Source organism: Peromyscus maniculatus, chromosome 2 (genome assembly GCF_049852395.1).
Source record: "Peromyscus maniculatus bairdii isolate BWxNUB_F1_BW_parent chromosome 2, HU_Pman_BW_mat_3.1, whole genome shotgun sequence".
NCBI lineage: Eukaryota > Metazoa > Chordata > Mammalia > Rodentia > Cricetidae > Peromyscus > Peromyscus maniculatus.
This window is the reverse complement of record NC_134853.1, coordinates 49,590,798-49,607,542: the sequence shown is the minus strand read 5'-3', so window position 1 is coordinate 49,607,542 and position 16,745 is coordinate 49,590,798. Positions and strand designations below refer to the sequence as shown.

The window sequence follows — 16,745 nt, the reverse complement described above, 5'->3', positions numbered from 1 at the left end:
TTTGGTTCAATTGTTAACACGAAATTTTTGAGATAAAGAGACCCATCTTTCCTCATCTTTCATTTCCATGTGTATATGTTGGTGTGTGTGAATCTAATGAGATTCTATTCTATGAACTAGAACCAAATACTTCTTAAACAAAAGAAAATTATTTTGAACTTTTCATATTTATTTTCAGCCATATAAAATTCAAAGAGACTTAGGTGATAAAAATAAACATTCGTACTAGAAAAATGAATTATGAAGTCATGCTGTAATAACTTCACCAAAAGTAGTTAAAAATTAGTGCAAACATTGCTGAATTCCATGTAAAAACATACGATTAATGCCTGTTTTCCTCTAAATAGACACATAAGTACTTTTGCAGGTAGAACATTTGCATTCAGTAGCATATTGTTATTTCATCTCATGAAAGTGGAAGTGTTACATTAGTAGGATAATTTATAAGTACTAATGAAATTCTGAAGGATCTATTATTGATAATATTTTCTTAACTGGCATCAATATTTTTTTACTCCTGAAGCGTATACTGTTTCCAAATCAGTTTTCTAGACATTGGGGGTAAGGTACAAATGAAATACTCTTAATAATTTGCAGGATATTGACGTCTTTGTCTATTTGTGCTGTTTTAACAAACTTCTGTACAGTGGATAGTTTATAAGAGACAGGGATTTATTGTTCCCCATTCTGGAAGCTGAGATATTCATAGTCAAAAAATGTGTCTCAACCCTCCTATGTGTATGCCCTCCAACAACGCCATCTCTTGATACCAACATCCTAGAAGTGCAGATTTCAACATATGAATTTGGCAGACATATACATCCAAACTCTTTAAATTTCATGTGTGTCACTAGTATGAAAATAGTTCAGTTATACAAACAAATCATTGCTTGTTAACACCTCCAGATTATCTGAATCCTCAGTAAAACTACAATAAGGATGGGATGTTACAACTGTATTCTGTCCTAAGTCTAGTATCCTTTTGAATAAAGAAAATAATATCAAACTGTGATTTACTATGAATTTATTTAATGTTTATGCACATTTAGTTACTGTTTGAGATTGCTGTATTAACTTACACCATATAATTGTGTTGCCTTACTTCAACTCAAAAACAAATGAACAGGTTTCATTTTTTGTGTATATCATTCTTCACCCTAATCTTCCCCATCCTTAACTTGGAAACTCATTCCTCTTTATTCTTGCTATCCTGACTCGTCTTCCTAAAGTCTGCCACTAATTTTATAAAACTGAGCAATATGTCTGCCCCAGAATGGCCTCCTCACATTCCATGCTGTTCTTCCTGGACTATGAGTCCCTATTTATTGATCATATCCCTCTTAAAATAGCAAGAAATCTCACTGCTGGGTGGTGGTGGCACATGCCTTTAATCCCAGCACTCGGGAGGCAGAGGCAGAAGGATGTCCATGAGTTCGAGGCCAGCTTGGTCTCCAAAGCAAGTTTCAGGAAAGACGAAAATCTACACAGAGAAACCCTGTCAGGAAAAAAAAGAAAAAGAAAAAAGAAAAGGGAAAAGAAAGAAAGAAATCCCACTGAGTAGAGATTGTTTTCACTTAAATCATAACATCATCAGAGATAAGCACATCAAACAGAATATAATTATCAGTGGTACAAATCAACAATAACCAAATGCACTTAGGGATTTTAATTTATAATTAGCAAGTAGTTGGAAAATATTAAAAAAGAAAAAATAATTAAAGGCTTATAGATTACAAATTGGTTCTAAAATTTGAACTAAAGCTTACCTATATAGAATTCTAGGATAAATCTAAAAGATAGTTGGAAGTGATTTTTGTATTATTTAAAGAACAACAAATAATAGTCAATAGTAAGATATTGCAAACTTTGAATAGCACTGAGTAATACATAGTGATAAGAAAATCATGATTAGAAACAAACAGGAACTTTCACACTAGCCATCAGCTACACACATAGTGTTCTTCCTTCAACAAGTGCCCATATTGCAGCTAACTATGTACTTGCCCACTATCAGTGAGAAAACAGCATTTTATTGTAAATAATCGATTATGCTTTAAAGAAAACCTAACATGCACTCACATCTTAGTATGGTTTCATTCTTTAGATTAAATCCTTTAATTCAGAAGTAACTACTGAAGGAAGATAATTATTTTGCCCTGATTATCTGCCCTATAAATAGCAGGGAATACTTCCAATCAGAAAGGAGGACATTATATTATGACTTATAGTCTGTGATGAGTATTCATCATTGAATTGTCGCTGCACAAAGGTGGGAGCAAACTATACTAACATCCTTTTTGTGTTTTTTCCTGAACACATGATAATAATGCACCACTGTGTATATTTGACCGATTCTATCTAACAATGATTATCTTAAAATCAGGTGAAAATGATACTTGGCCTCAAGTGATAGGAAAAAAAATTTTAAACTTTTAGTACACTAATTATATACTGTGTAAATTATCTTATAAATGTATTTTACTAGAATGTATAATAATTCCCTCTACTGATGTGTATTTATAATATGTGGCTATACTAATACACATATAAACGGAAAATGTTGAAGTATTTAAATTGTGTAATACATCAGACATTAGAAAATATATAATAAAGGGGCATTCTATACTGTTTAGCCCAGAAATAAAACTTCAAAATTACCAGAAACTAGTATTTGGGATCTTCAAGAATTTGATTCTATCATGAATTTGCTTCTTTCTCTATTTATCTCATATATATTTATATATGTATGTAGTAAACAACATATAAATTGGGCCATATATTTTTAATCAATATGAATCCTTCGAAACCGTGTCTCGAAAAACCAAAATATATATTTTTTGTGCATACCATTTGAACTACACACACACACACACACACATACACACACACACACACACACACACACACACACACACACACACACACCATTGTTTTGTTGAGTCAAGGTCTCAACATGTAACTATGGCTGGACTGTAACTTGATATGTAGAATGGGCTGCCTCAAAGTCATAGAGATCCACCTGCTTCTTTCATCCAAGTGCTGAGATTAAAGAAAAGCAACACTATGTCTATTGTGGACTAATTATGTTTTGGATGTTCTGAAGCTTGAAGCTTATTTTCTTTTTAGTTGGTTGGTTATTCTTTCTACTTATTTGCATCCATTAAATGCTAAACTTTACTTAGAATCTATTTACAACACCTGGTCTAGCTCCACTTGAAAATGTTGCAAACTCAACTGATAAGGAAATCAACTAATATATAAAACTTTGTATTTTATTTCTATTTGATTCAAGGAAGCTGCAAGACTAGATTTCCCTGTAAGAACAAGTTACCTACCTGCCTTGGGTACCTAATAGCACTGATACATTGTCACTTAGTACATTTTGTTTTTCAAAAATGTCTTTGAAGAGTATACTGTCTTCCTATCTACTCCATAAATTTAGGAATTAAAATAAGATTTGATAATTTTCTGAAACTATTGTAAGTATACAAAACATCTTTAAATAGAGATTTTTTGTTACTGAGGATCAAACACAGGGCCTTGAACATGCTGGGGAAGTGCTCTACCATTGATCAACATTAATTTGTCCATAAAATAATATTACTTTTCATAAATTCACATTACATTGTAACTTCAATGCTTCAGTATTATGTGTTTCTATTTTGTGTATATTTACAGTTTTTTAAAGAGAGTTTTTCTTTTTATTTCAATAGTGTTTCATGTATCCTAGGCCTGCCTTCCACTAGCAATGTATTGAAAATGACCTTGAACTTCTGATCCTCTGACCTCTATCTTTTATACGTAAAATTTACAGGCATATGCCACTATTAAGATCAATACACATGAGTCTTTTTAATGGGTAATGGGGATTTATTAAGATATAAAATTGAGGAAATACACTCACGAATACAGAACGGAGTAGACAGCTGAAGTCGTCCTCTGTTCTGACCTGGAGCCAATCCACCTGGCAGTTCCATCCGACCAGGAAGCAGGCAGCAGGGAGAAGGGCTTGTGACCCTTCTCCCTTTCCTTTTAAGAGGTCATGTACAACAGCAAGAAGCATCCCTCCTTCAGGCCCTATAGCCCAAGGTCATGGGCAGAGCAAATACCATTACATACCACCATACCTGATTTTATTGGGAATTTTTAACCTTTGAAAAAAATTTACTCATTTATTGAGAATTTCATATATGTGTACTTTACTTATATAATTTTCCCTCCTTCCAACTCCTCCCATGTTACCACGACACCTCAAAATCATGCACTCTTAGTCTTTGTTATTCCTACATATATGTATATAAATTTATAAATACAACCTGCTGAGTTCAATAAGTTCTGTCTGAAGGTGTATGTGTATAGGGCTGACCACTTGGAATGGCATAGCCTGTCTGGGGGTTCATCCCTGGAGACAACTTATTATCCTTCATACAGCAACCACTAATTATCTGTAAGCCTTCAGAGGCACTTAAATGCTGGGAATAACCAACAATCATCTAGTCAGGCTTAATGCCCACCCAGTAGAGGGTAAAGCCAATCACATGTGGTTGTTGAAGCCATAGACCCTAGAAGAGAAGATACAGTTGCCACTTCTAAACAAGAATAATTTCTAAGTGTATTCACAATACTTAACCTCACAGGTGGATGTGGCTCTGACCTCTCATCAAAGACCATTTTGCAGGCATCATACAAAGATCTTTACTATAAACCACAACTGATCAAACAACAGATAACAACTAAATGTGGATACCCAGCCACAAGTGATATATCTACAACACAACCCCTTACTTAAGGCTCAGAGAACATCATGGAATAGATGGCAGAAAGATTGTGAGTGCCAGAGGACTAGAAGCCTGCTCTGAGATAGTGTTTATTATATGTGACTAGGAAGCTGCACCCATGAAAAATGACACCAATTGACATGTTAGCATAGTGAGATATTTTCAACATCCTATCTAAAATATTTCTTTAAAAAATACATGTCTTTCAATCTACATTTTTGTCTTCCTTTAGATTAAAATTTTATTAAATGTAAAAATACAAATCAACTCTCTAAGATGTTCTCTTCTTTTATCTTAAGGTGACTTTGTAGGGAAAAAATAGAAATCGAGTCAATAGCACCCTTCCCAAATACTACCAAATCTCTACTCTACCTTCAGGCAGCATTCTCTTTTTAACTTTTGCAATTTGGAGAAAATATGTGTTGATTGTCTTTTTCTGTCTAACTAGTTCATGCAGCTTAGAGTCCTCTAATTATATTATTTTGCTGCAAATAAGTTTTTTTCTTTATGGATGGAAGATGTTCCATTGTGGACATATACCATATTTTTTAATCCATTGCTAAGAGTTTAGAATGAGTTTAAAATTCCATACCTTAGTTGTTGTGAACACTGCTATGGTGAACATGAGAATTCAAATTCTTTAGTATCCTGATTTCACATACTGTGGTTATATCCTAAACACAAGAAATCCAGCTTGTATAATAGATTTACTTTTAGATTTTTTTTTTTGAAGAACCACCTCTGTTGAGCTATCCTAAGTAGTATTAATTCAGTACAATTGGAATTTATTTTGGTATCTACATGTTCATGTTATAAATTCTCTAAATTTAGTTAAAGAATACCACACAAAATCCCCCCCCATTGTATAATTGTGACTCCCCTACTTTAAGATATGATAAATGTTAGTAAGGTTTTACTTTTAGCTCTTTCCCTTTTAAAAGCTTCTATGAAAATGTACAAGTGAAAACAGCCGATGTCAAACAGTACTTATGTTCTACTGAATGTAACCTTTGGAAAAGAGCTGATCTAAAGACCTTGTTTTAAAGCCAAATTGCTCTTTCATATTAGTGGCTCTTCACCTTTCAACCTGGTTCTAAACTTTTTAATACAATGCTTATCTTAAAGTACAAATGACAGGGGTGGGATAGAACATTTCATAGGAAGGTTTTCTGGAGAGAGAGAGAGAGAGAGAGAGAGAGAGAGAGAGAGAGAGAGAGAGAGAGAGAGAGAGAGAGAGAGACTGTGTGTATGTGTGAGAGAGTTAAAGCAAAAACAGAAAAATGTTTCAGAATGTGATTTTAATGAAACTGCTGTGTGTGCACAACAGTATCATGTATTTTACTTCTATGAAGTTGTTAAACAAGATCTCTGTTTCCATGCACTGTTATGCAGTTATCAACCCAATCAAAAAACCCACTCATTGTCTTTTTAATTCGGAAGTGATTAGCAAATCCTGAGAAGTCACCTTATCTCACTAAAACATGAGTACCAACTCAGAGTAAATATTTTGGTAAACAATTATTCTGTCCTTGCATATTCAGCAGTGTGCTAAATTATGCATAATCTTGCATAAGTAATAAGTGAAGGTAGCTTAAATTCAGGATTTTTTTAAACCTGACCTATTTCTTTCAATGATGTTAGCTGCTTAAATCATGTATGAGCTTTCTGTAAGGCTTCAATGAGTAGCTCGGGCTGAGAAACTTCAGTAATAAATTTCGGGAGAAGACACGTTTTTTGACAGGCTTAATGCAACACATACAGAGTCTGGAACTCACACTCTGGGAATTTAGAGCAATCCTTGCAAAGCAGCTTTTCCCTGTTACATTAATAGAGAAAATGAAGTATGAAAGTCCTCAGGAATTACTGCTAGGTGTAATTTAAATAATTTACCAGAAGACAGTTCAGCACATGCATAGAACAGGGGCATACAGAGTTTGCCATAAGCAGTTTATAAATAAACTATATTCTGCTGAAGTAAGTCAGGCATAAATTATAACCATTCCTTTTGTGGCTGTAACCCGTTCTTCATTGTAATAGTTATTCTGAAAAAAGTCCTGGGTGATGACCTTAGCCTGGAAATCACAGTCGCTGCTGCCTTGTACCTTGCTTATGAGCTGCCGTGTGGTTAATGGTTCGGTGGCTGTGAGATCAAAGTAAAATTACTGCTGCTGGAAATAAAGAAGAATGTATTACATCTCTAAACAGAATTCTAGAAGAATCCTTTGGCCTGGTTGGGGGCAGGGAGAGATTTGTGTCTGAAGACCATCGAGGAGATTTAGGTTGTTTTATGAAAGCTCTGAACCTCAGAGAAAAGGGAAAGAAAAGATGGGTTTTATATTTCTTCCCTTGAGTATTATGCATTAAATTATCAAGCCAAAATAAAATACTCAAGGCAAATATATAACAAACACTCCAACTTACGCCGAAATTCTTTGTAAAACATAAATTTCAGATTAAAAAGCTGCCACTCCACAAATCTCAGTGCTATCAAAGACCAGCAGTGTGGTGGAAGTAAAGGTTTTTCTAGTATTCTGGGTACTTTGGAGAGATTTTGTTAAGGGCAGGTGATCTAGAATGTTCTGTAGCTTTTAATTCCACTTATCTGTCCATTGTCAGAGACAAACTCCTTAAAAAAATAGTGTAGGATAGAGTGTGATTCATTATAATCTTATTGCTAAATAAGAATGACTGAAAGGAATGTTAATCTTCATAAGTTCATTCTTAAATATAATAAACACATAGTCTTTATGACTTAGATTACATTGAGCTGTGTTCCTTCAGATCTCCAAGTGTATATGTATGTGTATATTCATTTTATAGCTATGATTAGATAGATGATAGATAGATAGATAGATAGATAGACAGACAGACAGACAGACAGACAGACAGACAAATGATAGATAATGAGAATTGAGATTTTTATCTGAGATTTCACAGTCTACATACAGAGGTAGAAGAGTGGACAGCATAGAAGGAAATTATTATGCTTATAAATTTGTTTTGAATCTCAATATGAAAATGGCTTTTAGTAGAAGAAGGGTTTTCTAAGTCTTCACCTATGCTGTGAAATTGAGAGAGAGAGAGAGAGAGAGAGAGAGAGAGAGAGACAGAGATAGAGACAGAGACAGAGACAGAGACAGAAGAAAACATTTTATGTCATCAATGGGGGAAAAAAGTTGTCCCTTGGGACTCCTATTTGAGTGACGTAGTATGTTTTCATGACACTCTATGGTCTTATGAGAATTCACTGGTTTATGTTACTTGTGGTAGATCTGTGTTGAAAAGCTTAGCACGGAATCCTAAAATCCAAAACTTGATGTTTATTGATTAGAATAGTAAATTCAAACTACTTCTATAAGTTAAATCACAACAGTGTATATGTAACCTACAAAAATCTCATAATGTTGTACAAAACTCCCCAGCATGTACTTGGGCTTACAATTGCCTGACTACAGGCAGGAAATGGAGAAATTCTAACATATTCATGCTTCTGATAAGCAAAGAAAATAAACAAGTACAAAATTGCAGCTGAATACTATTGCCAAAATGATTTACATTTTATATATGGAGAGATGGTTCAGTGCTAAAGAGTGTGTACTGTACTTCCAGAGCACTCAAGTTCAGTTGCTAGCATTAACATTAAGCAACTAGCAACTGCTTGTAATCCAGCTACAGAGGGAGCCATTTAGTTTGGCCTCTACTGTAATCACAGAACACACACACACACACACACACACACACACACACACACACACACACACTTAAAAATAAAATAGAACATTTTAGCAAAAATAATTTTAATTTGATAGGTAACATAATTCATACAAGATGAGTATATTCCTATATAATTATAGTTGTGAATGTTTAAAGAATGTTGAGAGTCTTTTCTGAATTCTGGTGAGGACATTTAAGAAATCTGTGAAATCGCTGCTTTAATGCTCAGATGGAGTTACAAGGGAAATGTAAAATGTACATGCTGTATCACTAATATTCCTGTAAGCAAAACTATTCGTTGAGTGTGGTAAATGCATGCAGTGTTTGTAGACAGGCTGTTTAATATCAAAGCTGAGCAGGAGGGAGAAGTGTCTGCTTTCTTGTGCTGTGGGTGAAGGGAGCCAACGGTGGGCCACCAGACAAACCCACAAGAGTCAGAAGATAAAAGGAAGTTATGAAACTATCCAGAGAATATGAGATATGTAAGAAAAAAATAGTGACAAGAAATCAAATTCACAGCTTTGCTGTTTCAGCTTTGGCCAGTCTAAGGTTGCCACACACTAACTCAGCTTTATGCCACTTGTTGACTCATTATAAATCCACAGCCAGAATCCATATTGTTAATAGGATTCATCTTTATGTGTTGATAGATTTGACACTTCTATAAAAGCCTAAGATAATTGTTCCTCATATAGAGTTTATCCCTTCACAATAGCTTCTTTATCATTGGTTGTTTTCATGTTGACACATTGAACTTGTTACTCAGATTCCAAGTCTGGCACTGTCTCTCGTATTCCTGTGTAAAAACTGTTCAGTTAAAGAAGAAAAGCTGATTTAACCATCAGCAAACGTTTATGGCAACTGACCATGTGTGTGGCCAAATGCAAACTGACTACATATTGTAACTGTAGTTCTTGCTTGATAACTGTTCTATTACATGTAATTTTACCATGTTAAAGTTAAAACCTTCCTTTTTGATTAGACAGAAAAGAGGAAGTGCTGCGGGATGCCTTTCTGTATGCTGTGAGTATGTTTTTCTCTGATTGGTTGATAAATAAAACCTCATTGGCCAATGGTGAGGCAGCTTAGAGGCAGGCAGAAATCCAAGCAGACAGAGAGGAGGAGAAAGGAAAGACACAGGCAGAGAAGAGACGCCAGCTGCCACCAGGAAAAGCAAGATGTGAAAGTACTGGTAAGCCACGGCCATGTGGCACTTATAAATTAATGGAAATGGGTTAAGTTATAGGAGCTAGCTAGTGAGAAGCCTGAGTCATTAGGCCATAAAGTTTGTAAGTAATATAAGCCTCTGTGTGTTTACTTGTCTGAGCGGCTGCAAGATGGACAGGACACAGGAAAACTTTTGACTGTGTGTGTGTGTGTGTGTGTGTGTGTGTGTGTGTGTGTGTGTGTGATTAGCATGTGTGTGGATGTTATATGGAAATTTTAATGGTTGTTTGGTTAGTCTGCTATAATGAATATATTCATCTGTTGGAGGATTTTTGCATATATGGTGCCAGGTTTTTCTCATATATGTAGTTTATCTAATATCACATCCTGACTGGCACTACAATGAAATGATAGAATAATTAAGCAGACAGTTGTATGAAACAATCTAAAATTAGACCCAAGATCACAAAGTTTGTAACATCTAAACTAAAATAAATTGTACAGTTCTCACTTTTATATTGGACTACCCAATGATTTTTCCATAAAACTATCAATTTCACAGAAAGAAAAGTTTAATAAATACTTTAAATGTAATATGTGTAATGCTTATTTTATTTTATGTATTCTATGTGTATGGGTGTTTTGCTTACATGTACATCTATGCATTATGTGTATTCAGTACCTGTGGATGCTGGCAGAGAGTATCAGATTCCCTCAGACTGAACTTAAAGATGGTTTTGTAGCCATGTAGACACTGGTAATTGAACCACTTAGCCCTCTGTCCAGCCCTGAATTAAATTATTTAGTTTCAAGAAATACGTTTTTTTTTCATTTCTGCCCTACTTTACACTCCAAGAAGTTTTCTTTTTTATTATTATTTTATTTTATAATTAATTTAGTTTTACATATCAACCACAGATTCCTCTGAGCTCCCTCCTCCCACCCCCCAATTCAAACCCCCATTCCCACCTCTTCCAAAGCAAGGTCTCCCCTGGGGATTCAGCTCAGCCTGGTAGATTCAGCTGAGGCAGGTCCAGTCCACTCCTCCCTACACCAAGGCTGAGAAAAATGTCTCAGCATAGACCCTAGGTTCCAAGAAGCCAGCTCATGCACTAAGGACAGGTCCTGGTCCCACTGCCTGGGGGCCTCCTAGATAGTTCAAGCTCATCAACTGTCTCACTTACCCAGAGGGCCTGATCCAGTTCCATGGGACCTCTGTAGCACTCTGCTTCTTCCTATTCCCTTGGGGTCTTCATTTATCATGGTATCTCTTTCCTTGTTCTCCCACCTATTCCTGATCCAGCTGGGACCTCCTACTCCCCTAAGCTCTCTTTCCCCCAACCCTTGCCCTTCATTACTGCCCCCTCATGTCCAGTTTGCTCATGTAGATCTCATTCGTTTCTCTGTAATTTGGCATGATGGTTATATGACTCTCATACCAGCATTCAAGAGGTGGAATTGCAATGATCAGTATGAACTAAAAGCCAGCCTTGGCTACACAGCAAGTAACAGGCCACTCTGGCTTCATAGTAGGGCTTTGTTAAGGAAACAAACAAACACTTAAATGTACAACTGCTTAATGTTAACTTTTTTAAACTTAATCATTGTATTTTAAAAATAAAGGAAATCAAAATCATAATGAAGAAAAATATAAGTGAATACTATGTAAATGAATCTCCCATAATACTTTTTCATCTATAATGGTACATTGTAGAGATTTAACAATAGACCAAGCTTAGCTCCCAAGGTTGTTGTAGCCCACTCATGCAAAATGAGATATAGAATCACTCAAGCCACCTTTCTTCAATCAAATTTCACTATAGTTTAATTATAGGAATGTCATTATAGAAAACAATGCCTTATTTTTTTATTTATTAATATCTATTTTTTTTCAAGACAGGGTTTCTTTGTGGAGTTTTGGCTGTCCTTGAACTAGCCCTGTAGACCAGGCTGGGTTCGAACTCATAGAGATCCACCTGTGTCTGTCTCCTGAGTGCTGGGATTAAAGGTATGTGCCACCACCACCTGGCACTTAATAATTTCTTATTTGAAGACTTTTTACACAGTTAACTATGCAGAAAGTGTCCATTTCTGAGAGCTTGCTGTGTGTCCAGAGAGACTGTGCTACTTGTTAGATCTAGAGAGAAACATAAATAGGCATAATAAGGTATAATTTAAATTCACATGAACACCAGCCCTGGACAGGTTTTGAAAAAAATTCTTGTTAAGTTCTTCATATGCAGGCTTTAAATGTAGGTGGTATATCTCCAATCACTTCTACAGCCAAATACAACTTTTGGTTTTTACTAAATAAGGGAGCTATTTTTCCATCTGTACTGAGAACTCAAAGACATTATTATGTTTTTCTTTGTTTCAAATGCTACTTAGAATAGTTATACAATAGAATACAGTAAATAAAATATTGTGCCATTTGAACTCTCTACAATAATGATGTTCTTCACAAAAGCATATTTTATTATTGAATTGAACCTCTGGTGTATTAAATAATGCTGACATGAGATTACTTCTTAATATGCAATTAATAGATTGTAGACCTGATTAAACAGTTTAGTTAAAAAGAATTCCATTAACATCATTACAAGGATATAGAAAATAATGTGCAAAATAGAGTCACAGACATGATCCTGACTCCAGGACTCAAATTAAAATTTAAAAAAGTGTCATATTTCTCCATGGTTCACATTGGCATCACCGAATAGAACTATGACAAAAGCAAATGTTTTGTCACTTACTCCATTACCAAGAATGCCTTAGAATATAATTGATGCAATCCACTTCTTAATGTGTATATATGAATGGATGCAAAGGGTTTCTTGGTTGTAAAAACAGTTATCATTTCCAGTGTGAAGGAAGCAATAATTCCTACTAAGACAATCAGTTTAAGAAAGAAAGTGAAAAATGTCAGAGCATGGTGAACATAATCTGAGTGGCTGAGCAAAAAGAGTAGTGTCTAACACCATCGCAATTTTAGCTGTGAAGAAGAAATCTTAGTCCCTGAAGAATTTTCACGACTCCTTTCTGCCATGGCATTTGTCAGTCATGTGATATGTAGTTTGTAGCTTAGCTTGTATCTCTGTCTTGTATGCCAACCTTTTCTCTGCAATTTGGTGATCTCTATGGCCACACTTACTATTCAGTGCATACATAAATCATTTGGAGAATGTGAACATGCAGCGTCTAACTCAACAGATGAGTGTTGAGCTTCATATAATTATGTTTTCCCAACATGTGTAAACGTTTGGTTGTCACAGAAATAGGAGGAGAAAGGATGGAGGGATGGGGCAAGAAGTCTTAAAAAAATACAAACATCCATTTTGCAAACATAGTGGATGAAATTAAACACCAGAAATTTTTATTTCCATAATTAACTTTGTGATCTTTGGCAAGTATTTTAGGTGACTTGTTTTCCTCTATTCTAATCAGTTGATCATTTTTATTTTTATATATTATTTATGTTCTTAAAGTTTTTCAGAAGTTTGTCATATACTTAAGATAGTAATCCATTTTGTTTTATGTGGTGGCGATATTTTTATTTGCAAGTTTACTTAAATATTTTACATAATATGTAAATGCCCAATTACTGACCAAGCCAAGGTCCTCTGATATGGCCACAAGGAATTAAATCAGGCCGGTTGAAGGGCCAAAGTAAAACTGAGGCTGTGATAACTTTATTGAGAGTAATCAGACTTTTTATACCTTTATTATTAGTATAATGACAATTGCCTGGGTCAATACCGTTGTAGTTGCTAGAACACAATGAAGTTTGCAAGCCTTACAGGGTACACAAGATTAATGTCTAAGAATAGTTGTTCTGTCAAGTTTCCATGCTTCCCTGACTACTAAGGGAACATACAGAGAAACACAACATTGGTCTCTCAGGAACTGGAAGGCACATTGTGGCCCAGGAGCCACAGACTCGAGCCTCAAAACCTATGACAAATGCCTCTCAAAGCAGCTAAGCCAGGCCAACGCCATGGTTCCCAGCAATAATATATCCTTTTTTTTTGCATGTATGTATTTTCTGTTTTCTACTTCCTAATGGTTATGTTTTAGTGTTGTTAATAATTTATGTCTACTTCCTTTATTTTCTCTTGTTCCTGGCTGTTTGTCATGCTTACTGTATTACTTCACATTCAGAAATACTTGCTATTTTTAAGTATACACATACATGAACCTGGTTAAGCCTTACCAGAGTAAAGATAAAGATGATTTTTGCCACTGCAAAAGAGACCAGTTTTGTTTTCCCACTGATGATTGCTAACTCCCTGAGTGACTACCACCATTCTGACTGTTCAGCTTCTCCATTTCCTGTTTCTTACTGTGCCATGAAGGAGATCACTCAATACAGAGGCTGTGGTGTTAGGATGCCTTCTTTTGAATCTTCCAATGGTTTATTGTTAAGTAGCATTTAGTTATAAAAGTGAATCATATTTTTAAGAATATATTTGGCAGTTGATAAGCATTTGAGATGTTCTTAGGTTTTTGAAATCACAGATTTATTATATAACATTGTCTGTTGATCTTTGTAGATGCCCACATTATCCATTTATTGGTTAAATGACTAGGATTGTCATTCCTAGATTCTGTCATTAGCCGTCTAAGATGGCTAACCATTTTCATTCTTACCAGCAGTATGTGAGAACTACAACTGCTTATGTGTTTGCTTATTTTATTTGTTTTATTTTTGTTTTGTTTTCTGCCATCACTTAGTATTGCTTACTTCTTCATTTTGCCATTCTATGTGTGTGAAAATAACCATTCTGGTTTTAAATTTATTTCTATAATATCTAATGATGTACTTACTTCTTATCTGTTCAAAAATTTTATCATTTTAAAATTTTAGGTTGTTATTTTCCGTACTATTTCATTGAAACATATAATTCTTGGTGACCAAACCTACATTGCTTATGTGCTTTGCTGATGATCTTTGCCATTTAATGCATTGCATCTTACTATTCACAGTGTATTTCAATAATACATTTTCGAGTTCAATGAGATCCAACTTATTCAGTTTTCATTTTTGTGTTTGCCTTTTGCATTTCATTTAGGAAAACACTGTGTAGCCCAAAGTCAAAATGATGAAGATAATTGTGTAATTTATTTTAGTTCAGATGTTATAGATGTTTAGGCAATGAATGGTTCTATTTCCAGGACTCAGGAAGCCAAGGTAGAGTGTCTATCAATCATGAATTCAACGCAGTGGGTTTTATATAGTCAGTTTCAAGCTCTTCACGTAATCTGAGCTAAGCAGTGAGAACCTAGTTCAGTAAGCCAATCAACCAACCAAAAAAATAGTTATTGTGTCTATGTAATCAAGAGATAATAAGACTATTGATTAATTTGGATATTTGGTGGTATAGAATAGTGCCAGGGACAAGAATGCTAAGGGAATCAGGCAGGATTAGGAAACAAAAGTATTGTCAAAAAGAACAGAAAGCCAAGGAGGAAAAAAACAGAAAGGTATATCTCAGCAGGCAAGAGTAGAGGAATCTAAGTGCTGAGAAATGTGTAGGGCTTCAGGGAATTACAAGCACAAACAATTTATGATGGTTTCCATGGGTTTGAAATATTTAATTGATTGACCAGACTGTGGTCAGGAATGGGAAGACAACCTCATGCAAAAGTGTCATTTTGGCACCAGGTAAAGAGAATGTCAAACTTATCTACAAAAGGATATGTATACATATATACATACATACATACATACATATGTATATGTATATATGAGTGAAAGTTCAGAATTTGACCTTTAAAAGGTCTAAGTTTCAAGTTAATGAGATAAGAGTACCTTTAATGTGCATATTCAAAAGTAATTACTGGAATCAAGTTTGCTGACCAATTTTATTTATACTTTAGTAACAGTGTTAAAAGAGAAAATACAGTAAGAATATTTATATATTAATATATAGTATGGTATATGTTAATAACAATAATAATTTATAAAAGGACCTGAAAGAAAGTGCATGTAATGGGTTGGTGGGAGGGTGCCTAGGAGGGGCTGAAGGGGGAAAGTGATTTAATATATTTCAATTAAAATATTTAAAATAAATACATAATAGACATACCACCCCCGCCCTCAAAAGAAAGAAAACTATAAAGGGATAAGACATCAGGATGTGACTCATGAAGTTGATCCAGCATAGAAAATTTCAGGATTTTCTGATAATTTTATTTGATGTGTAAACCAAAGGAGGTAGTTAAGAATTCCAATATTTTACTTGTATAATAAGAAGGACCAGAGTGTTATAAACAAATGGAAAGGCATAATTAAGATAAGGAGAAATGTTAGGCAGTTAAAGACATCTTAAACCTATTCTGTCTAAGAGATACTACAGAAGCAGTTCAGTATTATGGGATGGTCATCTGCATTTGATAACAGTTAGCACCTGGATAGATGAAAACTTGAAAGAGAATAAAATCTCCGAAAGGATTATGAATTGAATCAAGAAAAAAGGAGCATGACCTTGGATGCTCTAGTCTCAAGATGTAGTGAGGCTAGAGGGATCAGTGAACAGACTGGTACAGTAAATACACGTGAAATAATACATTAGGTTTCAGAGATGTATTCCCTACAATAAATGTCATGGAAAAGTGAAGTGATTGAGAACGGACTACCAAATTTTGCACCATGGACATTATCCTATGAATTTCAAGATCCAGTTCCATCTAATGAGAAAGAGATAATTTGATAATTTATATAGACAAGTAGACAATAATTTATAGAAACTAGTGCTAGAGTAAAAGTAATAATCTTAGAAATCCAAGCAACTCATCTGCTATAATAGGAAATAAGGAAGTGACCTGGTAAAATTATGACAGGTAGATACAGCAGTTAGAGTTGGAACAATTTTGTTTCTGTCTGCGCGTGCGCGCGTGCGTGCGTGCGTGCGTGCGTGCGTGCGTGCGTGTGTGTGTGTGTGTGTGTGTGTATTGAAATACAAGCAAGGTCATTAGCTAAGAGCAAAGTGGAAGAGGGGTGACAAGAGTTTTAAGAAGATTTGAGTTCTCAAATAATCTCCTGGGAAAATGTGATGGTTACTCTTAATAGTCAACTTGATGGGATTT

The 16,745-nt window shown here is 34.9% G+C and overlaps 1 long non-coding RNA gene across 1 annotated transcript in view; it reads left to right on the top strand.

Moving 5' to 3' along the window:
• The first annotated feature begins 9,589 nt into the window (after window positions 1-9,589).
• The window catches only part of LOC121827182 (uncharacterized), a 136,702-nt gene continuing 129,546 nt past the window's right edge, over window positions 9,590-16,745 (top strand). Inside the window, exon 1 of the long non-coding RNA XR_013049033.1 lies at window positions 9,590-9,684. This is a non-coding gene — a long non-coding RNA (uncharacterized LOC121827182). The remainder of the gene's footprint in view (window positions 9,685-16,745) is intronic.